Here is a 10,479-nt window from a genome sequence, read left to right on the forward strand (position 1 = left end):
TAAAATTTGTCAATTAGTTTTTCCGCTTAATTTTCAAGAAAATAGAATTTGAACGCGTTTAATTAAGAATTGTCCTCGTGTACACGTGTGTTAGATTTGCAAATTTGTCTTTCTCGGAAACAAACCGTCTTGTGAATAAATTTTATTCTACATTTCCAATTTATTTTCACATCTAGAATAATCTGATTATTTACTTCTACCTAGTCTGAAATTAGCAATATTCAAAGAAATTTTATGTACGTGTTTCTATGACTCATAAGATCTTGACAATTCCGTGAGAATGTCTTGATTTCTGATTCCTGATAGTTCCGAACTGAAGTATACGTATACACGTGAGCATCGGTAACACGTTTAAACTTGAAGAGAATCTTATCGAATAAAATCTTCGACAACATTGTTATTGAATAACGACGCTTTATTTTAATTTGCAATATCACAAACAGACCGTATTCTGATTTTATAGCTTTACGATCATTGGATAATCTAATACATCTTTCTTTCAATAAGACTGTATTCTGATTTTATAGCTTTACGATCATTGGATAATCTAATACATCTCTCTTTCAATAAGATAGGTTATGAATTCAATATTGTACTTTATATTTATAAATGTATATGATTATAACATTTAAAGAAATACGCTTTATTTAAAAAACGATGTTAATAATGATCCATATATATTTCGCAATAATATATGTTACGTCCTGTGACCCGAACATATGTTCTAATGCATCCTTCGGTCAAGATGCTCAACAGCTGTTTCGACATATTTGCACGGACCCACAATAATCCCAAGGAACCGTTAATTGTCACGTTTAAAATTCTCTTTGCGACAATCAAGTCTATGGCCGTCGTAAAATCTAGCGTTCTTCACTTTACTGTCGAGGCCCTTCACAAATTTATAGAATATATTCATTAGGTCGAGAATCTCCTTGTGGTTATTGCTCATCACTGTTCAACATGAGAAAAGCGGACTTCTCACGTACGATACTCGAAGGCCGCTTTTACCTGCGAGCGACAGTTGGTAGAGGGCAGGCAGAACCCATCACTAGTTTTCCTCCTCGACATCATCGTCATCGATCTTCACTTCCAATCAACTTTACGGGAATAACACTACAACTTCTCTTCGGTCGCAACATTCACAAACGCTTAATTTAAACGCACATTTAAAAGTTGTTGGAAATAAATAGTGATATTTAAACTGTGAAAATCATTGAAACCACCCCTATTATCTTAACTGAAATAGGTGATCGGCTGATTCGTGGCGTCGATTATCGTATCGAGACGACATCTTGCGACTCTCGTTGACGAGTTACACAGCGAACACGTTTCTCCGGGATAACGGTCGAACAATAAGTTATTACGAAACGATAATTATAATACAAAATTAAAATTTCTTAAAATTAAATTAAAATATTTGGGAGATACATACGTTAAGGGCAGGAAATAAAAATGGTTAAAGCAAAGAAGATGTTATTATCGGAAGTTTCCCAACGAAAACGTAATGAACAAAAGAAGAAATCCTCGAACCCGTTTGAGGTGCATGTAAATAGGAACAAACAAAATGTATTGGGTAGAAAGAGCAAGACAGATGAAAGTCTACCAGGTGTATCTCGTGCAAAAGCAATTAAGAGGGGAAAAAGAGACGCTTCTTCAAGAGTACAAATTAAAAAACAAGGATAATTTGTTTTTAGATAGGTGCATAGGTGAAAGAAATTCGTGTCTGAACAAAGAAGATAAAGCCTAGGCTAGATCGTAGAACGTAGGAGAGCTTATAAAAAAGAGAATATTTATAATTTGAATGACAACGAAATATTAACGCATAGAGGTTAGACATTAGAGGAAATTGAAAAATTTGATGACCCGAGAAGCGAAGATGACTATAGCGATGATGAAAGTGGACCCGGCAAACTGGATCATAAGTTTGTTGGTGAAGTTCACTTTGGTGGTGGTATTTTGTCTATATCAAGGTCTGAAGAGTCTAGGAAAGAGCTGATATATCAACTTATAGTGGAATCAAAGAAACGCAAAGCCGAGAAGCAGAAAATTAGTGAGGAAGCTATAAGTTTAATGGAAAAACTTGATTCTGAGTGGAGGGATCTCCTTCCAATTGTTTTAGCAACTAATAAGTATGTTAAAGAAAGAACTACCGAGACAAAGGCTGATGATTATGATATTGCAGTACATAAGTTTGAAGCTAAGGGTACATTGTCAGATAAATTAAGATCTGAAGAAGAGATCGTAAAAGAGGAAAAGGAGAAATTGGAAGCTTTAGAAGCAGATCGGCTGGCAAGAATGAAAGGACTTGTAAATAATATAAGTAATGAGATTAAACACAAATGTTGATGATGGTTTTATGCTAGAAACTATAAATGACCAAGTCCCAGCAGATGAAAAAAATTCAATTAAAGATGCAGAATCAGGTTCAAATAATGAAGAGACTATAAATATCCAGGGAGATAAACAATTAAATACTACTGCAATGAATGACTTTATTAAGAAAGAAAGGAAGATAGAGAAAAAGAATTCTGTCAAAAAGAAATTAGCTGAAAGTCGTAACGGTGAAATCTCAGGATCTGAAAGTTCTGAAGGAGATAACTTATCAAAAGGAGTCAGAATCTTGTAGCGAAGAAGAAAAGGAATTAAACAAAAGCAATATGATAAATGGTTCGAAAGGAAAATCAAAAACAAGTGTTATGAAATTGGATGGTGAGACTAGAGAACAAGAAATTGGGGATGGTCTTTTAAAAATGAATAACGTCATGGAGAGTACAAGGAAGGAATTACTTTACACATATAAAGTTCTAAAAACTTTTGAAGAGTTACAAGAATTTTTGCAAAATTACGACGCTGATTACCAGTCAATTATTGCAGATAGTATAATTAAATGTAACCATTGGTCACCAAATAACACAGATAAAGAAAAGTTATCAAATTTATTTTTGTTTTTGTTACAACACGTAAATGATCATGTTATAGGAAATGATGTTGAAAGTATAGTTAAAGGTTTCCAAATTATTGATAGGTAATATATAACTTTCTAATAAAATTTAGTTACTTGTATTATATCCATATTATATATACATATTTATTTCAGTTAGTCTCCTTTCTTACCCGATCTTGCTCATCTAAATCCATGGAATGCCAAATCTGTTATACAAGGAATAATCAACGAAAAGCACCATGACTTTGACAAAAATAAGAATTACCCTGGCCTAGATATAGTATGTTCAACGTATAATTATATTAAAAATATATTTTCAACAGCATAAATCATAATCTTCTAATAAACATCTTTTTCTTTCAGCTTATTTTCTTCAAATTGGTCTCTTTGATGTTTCCAACATATGATTTCAGACATCCTGTAACTATCACTTGTGCAATATTTATGTCTGAAATACTACTTGGATGTCGTATTAAAAATGAAATAGATATTTCAAAGGATCTTTTTATACTTACTCTTATATTAGATTCGTATATTCTATACAAATATGACGGTAAGAAACAGAAGACTGTCTAGGAAGAAAAGTGAAAGAGAAAAATTGTTGTACAAGAATAAAATAGAAATGAAAGGTGCTATGCGTGAAATACGAAGAAACAGAGCTTTCTTAACGAAACTACAAATAAAACAACAGATTAAGAACGATGAAGAAAGTTAAGCGCAAGGTGCAAGAAATCTTTGGCGAAGCTTTAGTGCAACAGAGTGAATTAGAGAAATTAAAACGGTAGAAGTAATAGTAATAGAATAAGCCGCGCATTCCGGAATCCGTGTATATTACCTCTCTTAGGCAATATTGGTATTTTGAATGATTTTGTGCGATTGTATCAACGATGACTTTGGATATAAAGGACCGTAATCACTATATTAGCGTTTTTTTAAGGTTCTTATAATTTCATTAACTGTAATAAATGTAAATAAGTTTCATAATAAGAAAATCTTTTAACGCATTTCGTTTGTGAAAATAATACTGTAATTGTATTATATGAAGGTAATTGCTTATGGAAAAAACTAGTAGGAGGCTTAGTTTTCAAGAAAAACGAGTTCGAATATTTGTCGAGTGTACTTGAATTTGGCTAATTACCGAGTGCAATAAACAGTCAGAAGAAGGTTATTCTGCATGCGAAAATGAATAAAAGTGTGATATAAAATTTGTCAATTAGCTTTTCCGCTTAATTTTCAAGAAAATAGAATTTGAACGCGTTTAATTAAGAATTGTCCTCGTGTACACGTGTGTTAGATTTGCAAATTTGTCTTTCTCGGAAACAAACTGTCTTGTGAATAAATTTTATTCTACATTTCCGATTTATTTTCACATCTAGAATAATCTGATTATTTACTTCTACCTAGTCTGGAATTAGCAATGTTCCAATATACTTAGTAAATTTTCAAACTCGATTTTCGCAAAGACGAAGTGTCATACGAAGATTTTATATTTCCTTCCTATTTTTCATGAGGGATCGCCTTACGTCTGCTGGTACCGTATATACATGTTCTTCTGCCTCACCCTGCATAAACCGATGCAATCTTAAGAATAAAATATATATGAATAATATATATGTAATAAATAGTTTCTAGAGATACATTTCTTACTATTTACTCTGTCCTGTTTATTTAAGATATTATTGTTCTAAAATGATTAAAATGAATCAAATAATCAGCTGGATCGCGAAAGCTTATGAAACTTTTACCAACATGTAACTTACACTTTTGTAATAACACCGAATAATTTTTTTATGTTGGGAGATCCTCATGGTCACCCCGTCACTGTTCTGGGGTAGTGGCGGGATAGTGTCAGACTTTTACCGACTAAAACCGCACGGAAAAGGGGAAAAAAGATATAGTAAACGGTTAATTTCTCTTTTAGTTACAATTAGTTTCACTATTGCATGATTTTGTCATTCTCATACTTGCCTATCTTATAGAGAAAATTAGATATGAACTTTTCTGTAGAATTGTACAATTAAATAAGTTCTTGTAGCATGGAACTCAATAGATTCTTGTCTATTCTAGTGTGCAACCAACCATTGCAGATCCCTAACTCTAAGCTTAAATACATAGGTATATACATATATGCTAGATTACAACCAAACAGAGCAAGATCCCTAATCTTACAGATTCTTGTGTATGCTAATTTTACTTGAACTGAGTACTCCATAGCATGGTGTAATAGTAGTACGGGAACAACTAGAATGATAAGCTTGAAATTGTCATTTATCTCTCTGATATTAGTTACCGGTCGAAAATATACTTTGTACAGCGGTAAGTGCTAATTTGTATTGAAATCGGTCTGGAAAGATTCCACAAAGACAGGCAGAATAATTGTGCAACGGAATCTTTTGACTTTCAACGAGTAGCAAATTGACATGCTTGTCCATTTTCACACGGATAAATCATCTTGTTTTTTCATCCGTAAATGTTTATGGACATATGATTACGTTTTTTAAACTTGTCAATGCGATTTAGTGACAAAGACGGTTGCAGTCAGTGCAAAACACGCTCGCAAAATGGACACACATCACCACCATATTTGACATTGATAACTGCTTTTTTCAATTGTGCTGCCTAAGGTAGGGAGTGGCTGTTACCTAGCTATAGAGGTTGGTGCTTGTTGCTATTTACCAATAGATACAATATCCTCGAAACAGCCCAACTATCCTCTCGCTCCGGAAACTCCTTCACCGATGCCTAGAGGCATCATGTCCTTAAATACCACATGCGTAAATCGGATGATGCGTATAGCTCATGATTTTGTGTTAGAACTCTTCACCGAAATCCTGTTTCGTAACACAAATTCAGCTTCAAATACGACATTCACTTACAAAGACAAGTGTTCATTAATAATGTTCATAACACGTTTGATGACCAATTCGCCTCGCGTGTTGAAGAAAGTAATACGGGTTGATATGTTCTACGTTAAACGACGGATGTGCAAAAAATATTTACGTATCAAAACGTTCAAATTCTTTAAATTACAAATAACTAATGTTATCGCACGTTTTGCACGAATAGGTATTAGTTCATTCTCCTGTTTAGACTGATATTTGATAATCAGCTTTATATTCGCATTGTAATTTTTACTATTCATGGTACTCGTTCGCACAGACGCTGCCAAGGATGTCAACAGCTTAAAAATGTGTCAATCCATGTTTGCATTAGAAAAAAATGTCTTCGTCGCATTAAACGTTCATCTTTTCTTTGGATCATGCCCAACGCAAAGCTTACACCATATTAAATACTCTATAGGTAATTTCGATTTTTTATAATCACATGATGCATCGAAAATGTGGCCAACGTTATAACTGCTTCGCTCAAGACTTGGTGATCACTTTATAGATATTACACGTCTTCGTACTTCTTGTCACAACAACCCAAGTGATTTGAGCTATTACTTACAATGATAACTTGTTTTTCGCTGTTTTTGATCAGTCGCTGAACTTGAACAAAGCATCGCCTGAAACTCTTTCGGCGCTATATACAGGCTCCGTTCACTTTAGATTACCCGAAACGTATGCGGAAGAATAGGGAAGAAAGGAAAGAGATATTTCGATCTAGCAGAATTGAATACAATTTTATTCGTAAGATTAAGGTTTGCCGCTTGACGGAAATCTTGGAAAGAAGAAAAGAAAGAGGAAATGAAAGAAAGGTAGCCTATACTATACTAGACTAGAAAGCTATGCCTATACTTGTATGTCTACAGGGCCGGCGCAAGGCAGGTTCAGTGTATTCGCCGGAACCCGGTTCCGCGTTTTGAGAGGCCCCGTGGTCTACGAAAATTATCCAATTAAAAAACACCGATTTTGATTAACTTTTTACAGAATGATGATACCATTAACAGATGCTTTTTTTTTAGTAGCGATGATTCATTTCACAGGAGTAACAAAAATCATCAAAGTTTAGCATAACTCTATAAAGTCCTCATATCCTGGAAACTACTTTAGATAAAAAAATCCAGGCGCTTTCATAGAAATGTACTTTTTAGAGAAATTAAGCTACATCAATAGTTTTTTGCAAAAGTCATACATGATTACAGATTTTGTACTTTCATTGAAGTTTTTGCCCCTTGGAAGCGAATTATAGATGCGAAAAAATATTACTTGGATTTGTTTAAAAAACTGCTTTAAAAAATAGAGATAAGACTACTCAATTCTTGGAAATCTGTCAATCAGTCGCAGCTCCTACGAACTTGCATAGGAATTTTCTTTTTTTTTTATTTAATTCTTTACATTCATAATTTGTTCAGTTTAGACATTTGGTAGAATTTTTTAGCTGTTTGATTATCATGTGGGTAGCTACCCCCAGTGAGATACCATCTTCGTGTTTGTTAGGTTGTGTCCTTTGTGAGGTCTGCTGGGTGTTTCCTTTTCAGTCTTCTATCCATGTTTGAGGTGTTGATCGTTTCCACAGCTAGTCGGTTTGGATGTGTTCCTATTCTTTCTTTATATTTTCCTGCGTATCTGCTAATTTCTTTTTTGACCGTTGGTATTCCCAGGTCCATGGGGCGTTTACTATTGTTCTAAGAATTTTAGCTTGTACTGTCTCTATTTTGTTTATATGGCGCATTGCTGCTGTCCCCCATAGTGGTATTCCGTACGGCCAGATTGGTTTTATGATCGTTTTGTATATTTTTAATTTATTTTCTATACTTAGTTTGGATTTTTGACTTGTTAGCTAATACATTTGTCTCCTTGTTGTCTGTATTTTGTCTATTATTGATTTAGTATGCTGTTTCCATTGAGTTGTGTTTCTAGGTGGAGTCCTAGGTATTTGATTTGCCTTGTTTGTGGTATATGCGTGCCGTTCAGTAGGATGTTTGGTGGTGTCTGTTTTCGCAGTGTGAATGTAATACGGTTGCATTTATCGGGGTTTGCTTTTATTTGTTTATCTTGCAGCCACTTTTCTATTTTTGTGATATGTTCTTGTAGTAATTTGACTGCTGTTTCTGGGTTAGTGTGCCTGACTAGTACAGCTATGTCGTTCGCGAATGTCAGTATTTTGCTATTGGTAATTGTTGGTATGTTGGCCGTGTATAGTGTGTATAGTATTGGTCCTAAGACGCTTCCTTGCGGAACCCCTGCCTTGATGTCTTTGACTTCGGAGTATATGTCCTTGATTTTTATTACGAAGGTTCTGCTGCTTAAGTAAGATTTTATTAATTGGTATATTTGCTCTGGGAATTGTTTCCTGATTGTTTGTAGTAGGCTTTCGTGGTTTATTTTGTCAAATGCTTTCTCTATGTCCATAAAGAGGGCTGTATAGTATTGTTTATTTTCTAATGCTAGTGTTATTTCGTTAATGAGCCTGTGCATTTGCTTTATAGTGGAGTGTTTGTTTCTGAATCCAAATTGGTGATCTGATATTAATTTTTCCTTCTCTATTATTGGTTTTATGTGGTCGTATATTATTGTGGCGGATGAAAAGAGAGTTTAGCGTTTCGTCCTGGGACTACCGGTGGACTCGTCAGTAAGGCTATGTCCGGTAGCCCCTGCCTTAGACGTAGAGGGAGTCTCGCTAGATGCGGTATTTTTATCAATCGCTCGTATATTCGACCGCTAGCGAGTTAGACAGACTCGTTGTCGTCGTAGCCCTCTAGTGTTGGCGGTTGGTACCAGCGGATCGCCCGGGAGGTGTTGCGCCGCGTTGATGCCTCGACCTGTCTGCGTCCTATTAATACCGATCCGCCACATTATTTTTTCTAGTATTTTGGAAAACACAGGAAGTAGATCAGTTCTGTCCGAGCAGCCGAGCTAAGCGGACGTAAAAAACAGTGCTTCCGAAAAAGTGCGGCAAGTGGGGAAAAGAAAGTTACGAACGGCTACGCCCATAGCTAAATGGTGGAAACCCGTGTCTTCTCCTAAGAAGACTATAAGCAAACCTAACATGAAAAAACACATCTCACCGATAAAAATCATTAACAAAGACGAACAATACTACATAAATAAAACAACAAACATATCAAAACCAAGTCAACCAATAAACCAAGAACAGGACTGCTCAGTTACAATCGAAGTTGATATGGAAACCAATAAAGAAACAACAACTCAGGATGAAAGCTGGAAGGTGGCGAGCTACAACAAAAAACGAAAAATAACAGGAAATCTAGATACAGAAAAGCAGCGATGGCTGCAAGAATTACCATTAAGAAACTCCTTCAGCTCGCTAACGAAAGAAATAGACGATGACCCAACAAGCAAAACCACAACTCAACCAACACACATTACAAAACCACCACCAATATTTGTTGAGACTCAAATAAAAGACCCGCTTATTGATCGACTAAACAATATAGTTGGGAAGGATAATTACACAATAAAACAAACAAAATTAGAACAAGTAAAAATTCAAACAAATACCCCGGAAAATTATAGGAAAGTGATAAAAGAATTAAAGGAAAAAAATGCTATATACCACACGTACCAGCTCAAAACGGAAAGGAGCTACAAAATAGTTATAAGAGGATTACATCCAAAAATTAACACAGAAAAATTAAGTGACGAATTAGCAAAAATTGGCCATGAAACAAGAACAATAAACAATATGACAAGATACGATACGAAGCAACCATTACCATTATTCTTAATAGAACTTGAACCCAGAACCAATAACAAGGAAATTTATGAAATTAAAAAAATTCTAAACACAATAGTAACAGTGGAACCACCACGCTACAAAAAAGATATACCACAATGCATGCGGTGCCAACAATATGGTCACACAAAAAATTATTGTAACAGAAGCCCGGCATGTGTTAAATATGCAAAAAATCACTTAACAATACATTGCCCATACACAGGAAAAATAGAAGAAGTTAGATGTTATAATTGTAACGGAAACCACCCAGCCAGCTATAAAGGATGTGAAATCAGGAAACAACTACAACGTAAACTGTTTCCACCACTTCGCAATAGATCAGTCGATAACTACCAACAACAACAAAGTACAACGGATAACGAAGCAACATTGAAAGCACAAAATGAAATAAAAGCTATAAACAGAAACACAGATTCCCAAGGAAACCGGTGTGCCTCTTGGACGAGGCGGGCAAGCTGCTGGAGAGAGCGGTGGCTGCCCGCTTGGAGTCGCATTCCCGGAGTGTGCCCGGACTGCACGACGGCCAGTTCTGTTTTCGGAGAGGGCGATCTACGACCGACGCTGTCGCCCGCGTCCGCTCCTTTGTCGAGGGGGCCGAGCGACATGGTTACGTGGCGCTGGCCGTGTCGCTGGGCGTGGTCAATGCCTTCAACAGCATCCCTGGGACAAGATATGCCGGGCCCTCGAATTTCATCGGGTGCCCGCATACCTGTGGGGTGTGATCCGGGCGTTCCGGGCGAAGGGGTGACCGGGAGGGCTGTACACCGCGGTGTCCCGCAGGGTTCGGGAAGGAGGCGACCGCGCGCTGCCACCACTGCGATGCGAGTGTAACGTCAATTCATATCAGAGACCAGGCCACACACCACGGACAGGATGGCACCCAGATGTCT

General features: G+C 36.1%; 1 pseudogene; it reads left to right on the plus strand.

Annotated features, from left to right (window-relative positions):
• Positions 1-749: 749 nt before the first annotated feature.
• Positions 750-3,863, plus strand: LOC117240083 (annotated as a pseudogene).
• The last annotated feature ends 6,616 nt before the right edge of the window (positions 3,864-10,479 follow it).

Source organism: Bombus vosnesenskii, unplaced genomic scaffold, assembly GCF_011952255.1.
Source record: "Bombus vosnesenskii isolate JDL3184/JDL3185 unplaced genomic scaffold, Bvos_JDL3184-5_v1.1 scf7180000014540, whole genome shotgun sequence".
Classification (NCBI taxonomy): Eukaryota; Metazoa; Arthropoda; class Insecta; order Hymenoptera; family Apidae; genus Bombus; species Bombus vosnesenskii.